The sequence below is a fragment of the Ambystoma mexicanum genome, chromosome 5q (assembly GCF_040938575.1).
Source record: "Ambystoma mexicanum isolate Mex_15411 chromosome 5q, UKY_AmexF1_1, whole genome shotgun sequence".
NCBI classification, from domain to species: Eukaryota; Metazoa; Chordata; class Amphibia; order Caudata; family Ambystomatidae; genus Ambystoma; species Ambystoma mexicanum.
The window spans coordinates 1,333,401,644-1,333,414,363 of NC_090933.1; the positions used below are offsets into that span (position 1 = coordinate 1,333,401,644).

A 12,720-nucleotide genomic window follows, 5' to 3' on the forward strand; every position below is an offset into this window, starting at 1 on the left:
CATTTCTCTAATGGGAACTAGCCTTGTCAATGTGAGTAGGGTCGTTCCCATTATTATGCAGACCTTGGCCACTAGGGAAGCAAAAATGTCCATTTCTCTAATGGAAACTAGCCTTCTCAGTTTGAGTAGGCTAGTTCCCATTATTATGCAGGACTTTGCCACTGTGATGTCCGCTCCGACGCCTCTGGAGCGGGCCGCGGTAGCGGCGTGTTCGCGGCCCCCAGCAAGGAATCCCAGCGCGCGGAACATGCAGCGCGCCGCGCAACAAAAGACACGCGACTCGTTGGCTGCGTGCATAAACCCGGACTGGCGCGAAACCGCCAGTTCCGGTGATTCCTTTATTTCTCCTCCCACTCCTTGTGTCACGTGACCCTTCTCTCCGGGCACGTGACACCACATTCCTCCCCAAATTGGAGGTAAATTCACATATCTCACAGAATACATTTTAGTATGGATTATTGTCTCTTCTGCTAGTCCCTTTTACGATATACCCCGTCTATGACATACCCTTTGAGGCGGGATGATGGTTTAGGTTTCTCTCTCAGGCTGTAGCGGGTGTTCCGTTCTTTGGGCGAGGTGTCGGTGGTGGTTCTTTCTTCTGTCTCGACCCCTGGTGGGCACGGACTGTTAGACTCTTCCGGCGTATTTTCGCTGGTTGGCGGTGTGGGTCTTTGGGGCGTCTCAACAGTCTTTTCCTTCGGGGACAGGGGGTGTTCTTCCCACATTTCCGTGGGTACTTTCTTGAAATGGGATATGTTCCGGGTTACCGTTTCCCCTCCTCGGGTGGCAGTGACCATGCTGTGGTTGGTGGTTTGAACTGTCCATGGATGGACTTCGAAGTTTAGGGACATCTTCTTTGGCTGTGCCCGGTTCTTGACGAGGACGGTGTCCCCGGGGTTTAGTTCCCGATGATGTGCGCGCCTGGCGGCGCTCTCTTGTTCGTTGTGCCTTTTCCTCCTCGCATCCATTTCTGGGATGTCTAACTCGGGTGCGACCCAGTGTGGATGTATGGGGAGTTCCGCCTGTATTGGTACTCCAAACATAAGGGCTGCCGGGCTGATCCCAGTGGCTGAGTGCGGGGTTTGCCGGTGTGTCCTCAGAAATCGGTAGACTGCCTTCAGCCAGGGGTGTTTTTGCTCTTTGGCAATTCTGATGACTTTGTTCAGCGACCCATTAAGCGTTCCGCATCTCTGTTGGCCTGAGGCCATCGTGGGGTAATTCGCTGATGTTTCACGTTTACCTCTTTGAAGAACTCTCGTAGCTCCTGGCTGGTGAATGACGGTCCATTATCACTCTTCACTTTCCTTGGGATCCCATGCGTGGTGAATATTTTCTCCAGCGTGAAGATGGTGGTTTCTGCATTGGTGGATGGTACATGTTCCACTTCGGGGTATCTACTGAATTCGTCTATCACTACAAGCAAGTATCCTTCACCTGCGATGGTGCAGTGGTCCATGCTGACCGCGTCCCATCTTTTGCAGCTTCGTGGTGCGCTGGCGATCGGTTCTGGGTTCTCTGGCCTTCTGGACGCTTGGCAAGCCGCGCACGACTCAATTAGTTCTGTGATTCTTTGATGCATGTTTGGCATCCACATCCGGGACTTGAGGTACGCCGAGGACTTGACGATCCCTTGATGTCCACTGTGTGCTAGTTTGAGTGCTCTCTCTTCGAGGGACTCCGGCAGGATGATGCGGTGGCCTTTCAGGAGCACTCCCTCTGGTGCTATCGAGAGTTCATGTCTGATCCCGAACAGTGCTCTGAGCTTGGTTTGAGCTGGTATGGTGCGGTGAGATGCAGACATGAGATAGGTCTTCCAGCTTCCTGTTTGAATGGCCGAGGTAGTGTGTTGCAAGATTGTGTCTTCCCTTGTTTCCTGTGTTATTTCTTGCAGCGTCAGGGCTCGTGGCCTGGCACACGCCACCACGTGACAGACGTGCTCGTCTGTTTCTTTAGCATGATGTTGTTCGCTGTCGGTGGCGGGCCGCGGATGGCGGGACAGATAGTCTGCCGGGTTGTCTGAACCTGGCCGATATTCTACCTCAATGTTGTACGGCTGCAGTTGCAGCATCCACTTCTCTATGCGGGCCGGGGGGTGTGGAGCAGAGCCTCGGAATATCGGTATTAAGGGTTTGTGGTCCGAGAAGACTTTCGCTTGCTTTCCTAATAGGTACACCTTGAAGTGGCGGCACCCCCACAGTATTGCTAAGGCTTCCTTTTCGATGTGGGCGTAATTTTGTTCTGGCTTCGTGAGGGCCCTGCTGGCAAATGCGATGGGGAACACTCTGCCTTCGCTATCTGTTTGGGTTAGTACGGCCCCTAGGCCTACGGGGCTGGCGTCTACGAGGAGCTCAGTCTGCCGCTCTACGTTGAAAAACGCCATGGTTGTGGTAGCCGACAGGGCATCCTTGATTTGTTGAAATGCTCGCTGGTGGACTTCGGTCCACTCCCATCTTTGGTCTTTCTTGGTTAGTTCCCTGAGGGGACTCGCGATGCTTGCGAGATCCGGGATGAAACGCGCGCAGTAAGTTGCCATCCCCATGAAACTTCGCACCTCCGATGCAGACTGGGGAGGTTTGAAGTCTTTGATGTCTTGTACTTTGGATGGGTCAGGTCTCCGGGCACGTGACAGCACAGCCACTAGGGGCAACAGGGCCATTTCTCTAATGGGAACTAGCCTTCTAAGTATGAATGGGTTAGGTCCCATTATTATGCAGGACCTGGCCACTAGGGGCAACAGGGCCGTTTCTCTAATGAGAACTAGCCTTCTCTGTGTGAGTGGGCTAGTTCCCATTATTATGCAGGAATTGGCCACTAGGGGAGCAAAAAGGGCCATTTCTCTAATGGGAACTGGCCCACTCACACTGAAGCAGCTATAACAACCCATGGTCCGTTTCTCAGGTGGGAAACTAGTATCAACCGTCCTGCTTAGTCGCAAACCATGCCCCCGTGAGTCGCATTTGCTGTCTTTGCCCGTGATGTCATCACTGCATGCCCGCCCCCACTTCTCGCACGTTCTTGCGCACGCTCTAGCGAGTAGTGTCTCGGCGTGCCGCACGTTTATCACTTCTGCCGTAAATCCTATCACTCTGAGCATGCGCAGTCAGTTCCGAAATGTTCTGCACCTATGCTCAGCCCTCATCCAACTACTGCGCATGCTCCAGTGAAAGTGTCTCCGCATCCTCCATATTCATCGCATTAATTTGGGGGCGGGGATCAGTGAGCATGCGCAGTTAATTCCGAAATGTGCCCGGTACGGGCTCATCACCCTTCTCCCCGCGCATACTTTAGTGATTTTCGTCACGGCGACCAAATGTTTATCACCTATACATAGTACTGAGATCACTAAGCCTGCGGCAACTGTTCCGAGATGTACGCATGCCCTGATCATCCTTTCCTATGTGTACTTTGGCGATTAGTGTCTCAGCGCCCGCTTTAGTAATTCGGCTTCAGTGATCTGTGTGTTTATCAACGCTGCACTTTTCGCGATCACTGAGCATGCGCACTCTGTTGCGAGGCTCCAGCGTCCCGGCTCGTAATCTTTTTCTGCGCATGCTCTGGTAACCAGTATCTCTGCACTGCGCATGTCTGTTCTCCGCATTTGCGGCCCGGCGGTGGATCGCCTCCTTTTCATCTCCCAGAGACCTCAAATGATAAATGTGAAATACATCCCGATATTTTAATGAATCATTTGATCATTTGCTGTAGGTGAGTGACCAGCAACTATTCACTCCTGTCTTGTGTATGGGATGGAGGATGCATTCCTGGGTGGGGAGAGGGGAACGGCAGCTCCTCTTTGGACATTTTGATTATATATCGTTATAGGATGTCTTGTGTTGTTAATATTTAATTAATAACATAATAATGTCTTCCATTTCTAGATCTAAACACACTATTGTGTCATCCTACTCTGCAAATCGTAAGCAGCACAGGCACTGAAAGGTAAATAACTGCTGTAGTTTGTTTCTCTGCACAGGTTGTCCTATGCTTCTGAGGTAACCTGTCTCCCACCCTGCGTTCCTGGACCCTTCATATCCTCCTGTCTTGTCTTATTCCTCCTTCCTGCCTCTTCCTGGAAGTGGTGTCCAGGTTTAGGGTCCAGGACTGTGCTCCCCGTGGAGAACTGCATTCTCTAGAACGGAGGTCACCAAAAGGTCGATCGCGGGCGACTAGTAGCTCACCTGAGCCTCTTCATGAAAAATGAACACTTTTTTAAGTTAAATAATTAAATGCTGTGTTTTGTGGCTTTTATCCTTGATCAGGATCCGAACCTTGGCCGTCCCAATTGTCCCAATTGCGGGTGGGGAGCTTGGCTGCTGTGCCACATGGAGCTGCTTGTAAACTCCCTGACAGATGTAAAAAAATCACCTTCTGCTTCTGCAGGCCGCCTGTAGTACCAGAGTTGGCCTTGTGCGCCCCCGACACTGTCTTGCTTAAGCAAGCTGCTCTTGTTTGCCAGATATGTCAGAGGGGCTGGGGCAGGATCAGGATCATTGTGACCACGCAATGAAAATATCACAGTAGCACTGCCGCTCGCCTGGAAAGGTTCAAAATATTTAAAAAATGGTTCAATTTCTTTCATGTGGCTTCTTTCCAAACTCCACACCATACATTTCCACTTTAAATCGACTGGATTACTGTTCTTAATTGTAACACCACCATAAGTTCCAACTACACCTGCACTTGGTCTGACCACCACATCATCATTTTCCACTTACCAGCAACCAACCCGCACACCATTCCTCTAATAGCTTCTGCCATTCCCACAAGGAATAAAAAAGACATCACCAGAGATAAACTACTCCCACTTATCCTTCCCATCCTGGATAACAGCATGACTCAACATAACGACCCCACAGTCTTAGTAGATATCTTCAATCAAACACTGCTTAAAGCCATCGATAATATAGCACTGCTCAAACTACGGAAAGCTAAACAACAACCCCATCTGAACTCCTGCTTCACCCCGCAGTTAAGGACTTTACGTAAAGAAAAACGCAAGGCAGAATCGCTCTGGAGGAGCCACCCATGTGACCCCAACAAAGATCCCCTTATCATCACCACCCATAACTACAAGGAAGCGATCTTACAAGCCAAAAAGGAGACTTACAACCAACAGATCACCCAAGCGGAATCCAACACCAAGGAGCTATTTAAAATCCTTAAAGAACTGGAATCCCCCACTCCAGCACCTGATACCTGTATTAAAGACAGTAAATGGTGCAATAACATCCAAAACACCCTCCTCAACAAAATCACCACCTTGCAATCGAAAATTAACGCCAAACAAACCACCTTACTCACCAACCCTCCCACTAAATCATCCATTACTCCGACGGCATCCTTTTCTCACACTCCTTTTAGCTTCACCCCACTCTCTATCCCCCAGGTCAAAAACATCATTCGCAACCTCAAACCATCTAATTGCCAAGGCGACTCTTGCCCAGCACCTATCATTAAGGAAGCGGCACATGACCTCGCTCCTTTCATAACCACCTTCATTAACTCCTCTTTCTTAACTGGAACGGTACCCAACAACTTAAAGGACGCCTGGGCTATCCCTCTCCTAAAAAAAACGACCTTAGACCCGGAAACACCAACAAACTACAGACCTATCACTACTTTACCGTTCTTATTCAAAATACTTGACAGAGCAGCATACCTGCAGATTCAGAACGACTTGGAAACTCATAACCTCCTCGGCTCAAGACAATCTGGCTTCAGACCTAAGCACGGGGCTGAAACAGCTCTTCTTGGCTTAAAACTTAAATCGATGACCTTAAAGACAACGGCAAATTGGCCCTCTTACTACTATTGGACTTATCTGCTGCCTTCGATTTGGTCAATCACCAAATATTATGTCGGCATTTGAAGTCCGCTGCCCACTTCTCTGACAATGCCTCCAATTGGATCAGGTCATTCCTCGACAACAGGCACATGAGAGTTTTTTCACCAACCTCATCGGCCGATCCTACACCAGTCCCTTGTGGAGTCCCGCAAGGGTCCTGTGTCTCTCCAACCCTCTACAATGTCTTCACCAAACCTCTATTTGATGTGCTTGATTATCTGGACGTCACCTACACGAATTACACTGATGACACCCAGATACTCATACCTATCACTGGTGACTACATTGCTGACTCTAAAGCCCTTAATGACATCTACCTTGTCATCCAAGCCTGGATGGCCCAGCACGAACTGTGCCTCAATGATGACAAGACCAAGCTTCTCGTTTTAGGGAGGCAACAGAGACTCAACAAACTGAGTCCCCTGTTCGGCTACTTCAACATTGACGGCAATCTAATTAAAGTATCCAAAGACACCAAAACCTTGGGTATTTACCTCGACTCCTCCCTGACCCTCACTAGACAAACTAACGCTGTGGCTGCTGCTTCTGCCTACACTTGCTAATTGATCTCAGCCTGTCGCCCGTTCCTAACCACGCAGAACTGCATCACCTTAGCCAGGACCTTGATTATGTCCAAATTGGATTACTGCAATGCTCTGTACCAAGGCACTAACCGAGGTAATCTCAACAAACTTCAGACTACCCAAAACAATGCCATTAGAGCGGCCCTCAATATCCCCCGATCTGCCCACATCTCAGATACCAGGAAGAACCTCAATTGGCTTTCCGTCGCCCAAAGGATCTCCCTGAAAGCACTGGCCCTCACATACAAATGTGCAAACCATCAGGCCCTTGCATATCTAGTCGCGCGATTCACCCAGTACATACCCTCACAAGCACTTAGATCTGCACAATCACAAGGTCTTGCGATCCCTAGATTCAAACTCCAAACTGCCGAGGGAACCAGCTTCCCTGTCCTGGCAGCCAAGCTTTGGAACACCGTACCACATAAGAACTCTACCTTCATTCAACTTATTCAAACACAAAGCCAAGCTTTGGTTAGCCACATCTCACCAATAACAGCTCTTCTGTACCGGACAGGCCACCTTTGAGACCTTGCTTTGTAGCACTTTTTCATTACTGTGTTTGCTTGTCACCTTGACCTGTAACGTCAATTGTATACTCTTTGACAATTCTGTTGGCCACTGTGATTATATGTTATGCATGTATTTAACGTTCGACTAAGATATGCGCCTGGTTGCCATTGGGCCTAGTCTGCGCTATATAAATAAAACAAATACAAATACAAATCACTTCCATGACACAGGTACACCCACTCTTAGTACATTAAGCGATCTATAGACATGCTGTACAGTAGAAGCCTACCAGGGTAGCTCAGCAGGTTGACAGATCGATGCTGAGATGTTATATATTCAAAACTAAATGCCGTACCATATCATATCATAAGTGTTTCAAGGAGCAATGAGGCAAGGGAAGGGGGACAGAGAGAAGACAGACAATGATCCTACTAGGCCAAGTGTCAAGTGCATGGGAAGGAGGAACGTGCGGCAGCGAGGGGAAGGGGACAGTGCAGTACATGGGATAATAACTAAATAACAATAAGTAGCGTCCGGCCAGCTGGTGGCAAGTGCAAGGGTAGTGCAGACATCAGCTGTCAAGTGCTAGTGGTGGAACTGTAGGGGTACAGAACAGTCTCTAAGTGCGGGGGGTTGCCAGGAAGGCAGTGTAGGTGTGCAACTGGGGGGGAGAGGGCTGGGCTTGGGAGCAGGGGGGGTTGCCAGGTGACCAGTGCAGGTGACCATTGCAGTTTCAGTATCGGCCAGGAAGTCAGAAGGTGAGAGGAGGAGAAAAGGCAGAAGCAAAGAGAAAGGTCTTGAGGTGCTTCCAGAACCAGAGATTATTCTCTTCACGTTTCAGGGAGGCAGGGAGGCTGTTCCAGAGGGAAGCTGCAGCCGAAGAAAGAGATCTACCACCAACTCGTTGCTTGGAGAAGCGACTAACCCTGAGGGAGCTGGAGGCGGATGAGCGAAGCGCTCGATAGGGAAGATATGTTGGAAGAGAGAGCTGAAGGTATTGAGGCCCCAGGCCCCAGAAGGCCTTGTGGACAATACAGAGGGTTTTGAACTTAATCCTCGAAGCCACTGGGAGCCAGTGCAGAGATTTCATTCCTGGAGAGATACAATCCCTGGGCTCGAGGCCTAGGACAAGTCTTGCAGTCCTGTTCTGGATGAGTTGCAGAGGGCGGAGAGTAGAAGCAGGCAGATTTAGAAAGAGGCTGTTGCATAGTCACGCCTAGAGAGAACCAGAGCTCTGGAGACAGTGAGCTTCTGGGGGAAGGAGAGGAACGGAAGAATACCTCTGAGGAAGTGCAGCTGGTAGTGTGACGTCTTAGAGATGTGAGGAGAGAAGGAGAGTGTGGAGTCGAAGATGACCACAAGGTTTTTAGCCTCACAGGTGGGAGCAGGAGGAGGGCCAAGGGAGGCCGGCCAGAGTGTGACAGGAAAGGAGGGAGCAGGTGTTCCAATGAGGAGAATCTCTGTCTTACAGACATTAAGACAGAGATCGCTAGCATCACACCACTCCTGGATGGCGGACAGGCAGTCAGAGATGAGGGAGGCAGAAGAGGTGGTTGAGGGTAGCCTGAAAATGAGCTGAGTGTCGTCCGCATAGCACTGTAAGCATAAAAAAGTGCTATAAAATGTGTTTGGCCAGGGTATGGGTTGGGCTGGTTGCTTGCTTATATTCAGGACGGAGGTGGGGATATTTCTGCCTCTGTAGTGAAAATCAAAAGTTGGCACCCATGGACCCACAGTTTCATTTCCTAAAAACTGCTGTAAGCACAACAGAAACATTTATTTGTGATTAACCAGTTTGACAAGCATATAACATCTTTATAAATATAACCTTTGCTAAAACACAGAGGGGCCCACCAATAACAGAGTATGTGTGGTGTGTGACGAAAAAAAAACATTTTAACAAAAACTAGTGAACACAAGCAGCATTTTTCAATTTGGAAATTACTTTTTTTTTATGGAAGAGTGAAATGCACATTTGGAAAACAATAGTGTGCATAGCATGTAGAAAGCTTGCATAAAACGCAAAGGAAGGGCACAAAAATTACAGGATATTTTTGTGGTAGTCCAACAAATAACTGTCTTTTTGAGACAGCTACTAATAAATAATAATGCAACGAAGAGGTTTTTGAAGTTCTTAATATAATCGTGAAGGCATATGTTATTCCATCTGTTTATATAGAGAGGAAATAATTGGGCCAAACAAAACTGGTAAAAATTCAGAGGTTTATAAATATCCCCACCGCGATATCGCCCGCTAGTAGCTCTCCACTGTTGACCTCCACAAAAAGTAGCTCTAGCTAACGTAAAGGTTGGGGACCCCTGCTCTAGAAGTATCCATGCTTGTGACCTCATAGTCACTGGTTTGAATCCCTGCAGGTCCCCCCAGCACTTCATCCACCCAAGATTAACTGCATGAGTACCACTGAGTTGTGTAACAATGAGCATCTGTTACTTTCTGTCTGTAACACCAAAATACATCAGTGTGTGTGGGGGTGCACGCTACAAATACACCTATTATATTATGTCAATCCCTTCCTCTGTGCCATCCTATTAAACTCAATTTGTAATTCACTATTGAACCTCTATGGTGGATCACAGCACTTTGCTATAGGTAGTGGAGGAGTTAAGTTGTACAAGTTAATTGCAAGAGTATGTAGACAACAACAATCTACTTCATCCCCAACAGTCAGGATTCAGACAAGCCCACAGCACAGTGTCAGCTTTAATCGATCTTCAGACTGAGATGCTGGGATTACTGGACCAGGTCAAAGCAAGCCTGCTGATCCTGTTGCACCTCATGGCAGCTTTCGATTTGTTGTATTATCGGAAGCTCCGAGAGGCCCTAGATCTAGTTGGAAATTGCTCCCAAGGAGCCATCGATTGGGTGACCTCTTTCCTTCAAGATAGACAATCCAAAGTAATTTGGGGAAATCACACATCATCATCCAAACCAGTGGATTGTGGAGTCCCTCACGGAGCTAGTTTTTCCCCACTGCTGTTCAACCTATACCTGCGGTGCATATGCACCCTGTTGACCCATCTCGGTATATTCTTTACCAACTTCGCCGACGATACACAACTGGTGTTCGAACTCAGTGGAGACTACAATCAAGATAGCAACAAATTAACATCCATATATAACACCATCAAATCCTGGATGAAGGCAAATGGGATGTGCCTTAATGGCTCCAAAACAGAGCTCATGATCTTTGGCTCTTCCCATGCTAGGAAAAAACTCAGCCCGGCCTATTCCACATTCAACGTAAAAGAAACACCCATTGTAGTATCGGAAAAAGCTTAAACGCTAGGCGTCTATTTGGAGGCATCACTGGGAGCTGAAGCCCAAGTAACATACCTTAAGAGGAACTGTCAATATCATCAAAAACTATTGAGAAAATCAGACCCTTACTAGACAAACAAAAGAGTTTGAAGACATTACTCTTCAAATAAACCACTTTCAATGTAACCTTCAAACCTAAATGCACTTTATTCGTTGTCCTGTCACAAAGTCCTTGACTTCATGTAATGCGCTCTGATGCCTGCAGGCTGCAGCGCTATAAAAACACATAAATAAAATAATTAAATACGCACATTGGTATCTACAAGTACTGTTGTTCTCTTTCCAGATCACCTGGGAAGCAAGGGAGTGACGATAAAGCCTAAATCAGGAGGGGCTGAATGAAATGAGACGCCAGATCTGCACTTTGGTGGCTTGTTACGGCATCTTGTCCATTTGTGTGTGGTTTTGTGTCTAGGCATGAATGAGTGAGCGTTCTGGAGGGGAATTGAGAGCGTGAGGTAGAGTCGATGGAAAGGGTGGTATGGAGTGTGGATTTATGACAGACCCACACTTCCCTTGCCTGCCCACCCGCTAGAGGGGCCACAACCTGAGGTGATTGAAAACGAGACCCCTTTCTCACGCTTGTGAAGGAAAGTCAAGGACAGTGACATGCCCACTTGCACCCGTTCGTGAACGGTTAGCAAGTCAGGTGATCCGAGTGTTACAGGCTCTTGAATTTATCTGTATCCCTAAATAACTTCTGGTCTCTGGTTATGGGAAATAATGACCAACTGGCATGGTTAGGTGTTAGGACCCCCCTGATGGCTAGCATCCCATGTGCGTTCTTGATGATGACCCACTTTGAAGCACTCTCCCACACATTGCCCTGCGAAGGAAGCTCTAAGCTGTGGCTCCATCAACTGGACCTAGGTTTTCATCCAGTCCTCACAGCTTACACCCTGCAGATACTGTTGCTAACAGCAGCATGATTCAGTCATGACGCGTGCTGAGCTCTCCATGGCGTGCAATGTGAGGGATCTAAAATCCTGATATTGGACCATCCTGGCAGGAGGGGTGAGGTATGGACCTCATCTGTTAAGGTCTCAATCACTGATGTGACAAAGGCTTTATTGTGAAAGTATAGCATTAAGAGCCTTGGTTTTAGGCCAGAGTAACCTGCCCTCTGTTTTATGGTCCCACCTGTTGGGGAGGAACGCAGGTTTTTTAGAACCGATATATTTTGTTTTCAGGAATAATCTCCCTCTCTTTACTCATACCTGCACTCACCTCACTGTAAAATAATGATGTTGTCAATTGCATGTGAAAGTGGGCATCAAAGAAAGGTAAACCTACTTGTTCCAAAGAAGGAAAATCCAGATTTTATTTCGGAAATTGTGTTGCTATCTTGCTAGGTTTTCTTTTCTACTGCTTATATTTTCTTTTAAAAGTAGCCACCTTCTTCCTGTTTTAATATTAAAAACAGTAATCTTAATCCCTTTTAAATTAGTCTGTGGTCCCCCCTTGGACATCTTTCCGGCCCCCAAGTAGGCCAGCCCCCCTGTTTGAAGACCACTGCTCTGAAGCCCAGTCAAGTAGCCTTGGCCAGAACTACACCAATCACGATCAGGCAAGGAAGAGGTAGGGTGAGTACCTTCCACCCCATAAGCTCTTTTGTGGGTGTGTGCGCAGTAAAATTCCTATCCATGTGTGTCTTCCTGATTTCAGTTAAGCTAAGAATGATACAACGTTCATTCATCGACAAATGTTTTTTCGATGGGTTTTTTGCTGATTTTTATTTTTATTTTCTAGAAAAAACCATTGGAAAATGGGGGGTGGGTGAGGGTATATATGGGGGGTCTCTCACAGAGTAAAACTAACGGGGGAGGCGGTTTGGGACGGAACCCCCCACAAATCAAATGTTCAATGGGTTTTTTTCAGAAAAAATAAATGACGCAAAATCCCATCGAAAAAACAACCGTTGATGACGGAACATAGAACTGCTAAGAACCACCACTAGGGTTCCTAAATACATTGGGATCACTTAATTCGATTGCAGAGGGTCCATGTGTCGTGGATGCAGTGGTCACTTTCAGTCCCTGGATTGGGTCCCGCTAAGTGGCAGTTCCTAGGACTGATTAACAACATTCACCCACGAATGGGAGGGGATTGTCAGACAAGTGGATGTTAAGCGCAGTCAGATAATTACTTGGACCTGCCTCCACACAATCATTTCTCACTGCTCCAATAAGAGGTCAAGAAGCTGCTACTAAAAGGAGCAATAGAACCAGTACCAGCCACTTGGTAAGTAGGGGGTATTTTCTCATAATATCCTTGTGCCAAATAAAGACAAACCAAAAGGCCAGTGTCGAACCTACTGCTGTAGGAATATTTGTAAAATCCCAGAAATTCAGGATGGTTGCACTCCAAGATATCCCTCTGGCAACACAATGCATACTTTTCCAGGCCACTGCAAATATCTGCAGCTCAATGTAGCAAAC

The 12,720-nt window shown here is 47.6% G+C and overlaps 1 protein-coding gene across 2 annotated transcripts in view; it reads left to right on the plus strand.

Moving 5' to 3' along the window:
- Positions 1-3,597: 3,597 nt before the first annotated feature.
- Positions 3,598-12,720, plus strand: part of LOC138498084 (zinc finger protein 84-like) — a 30,768-nt gene continuing 21,645 nt past the window's right edge. Inside the window, exons 1-2 of one of the 2 annotated variants that reach the window (XM_069621933.1) lie at positions 3,598-3,705; positions 3,879-3,939. The gene's annotated coding sequence lies outside the window, so the exon portion shown is untranslated. Of the gene's footprint in view, positions 3,706-3,878; positions 3,940-11,746; positions 11,866-12,720 lie in introns of those variants that run through there. The other variant, XM_069621934.1, reaches the window with a different exon arrangement.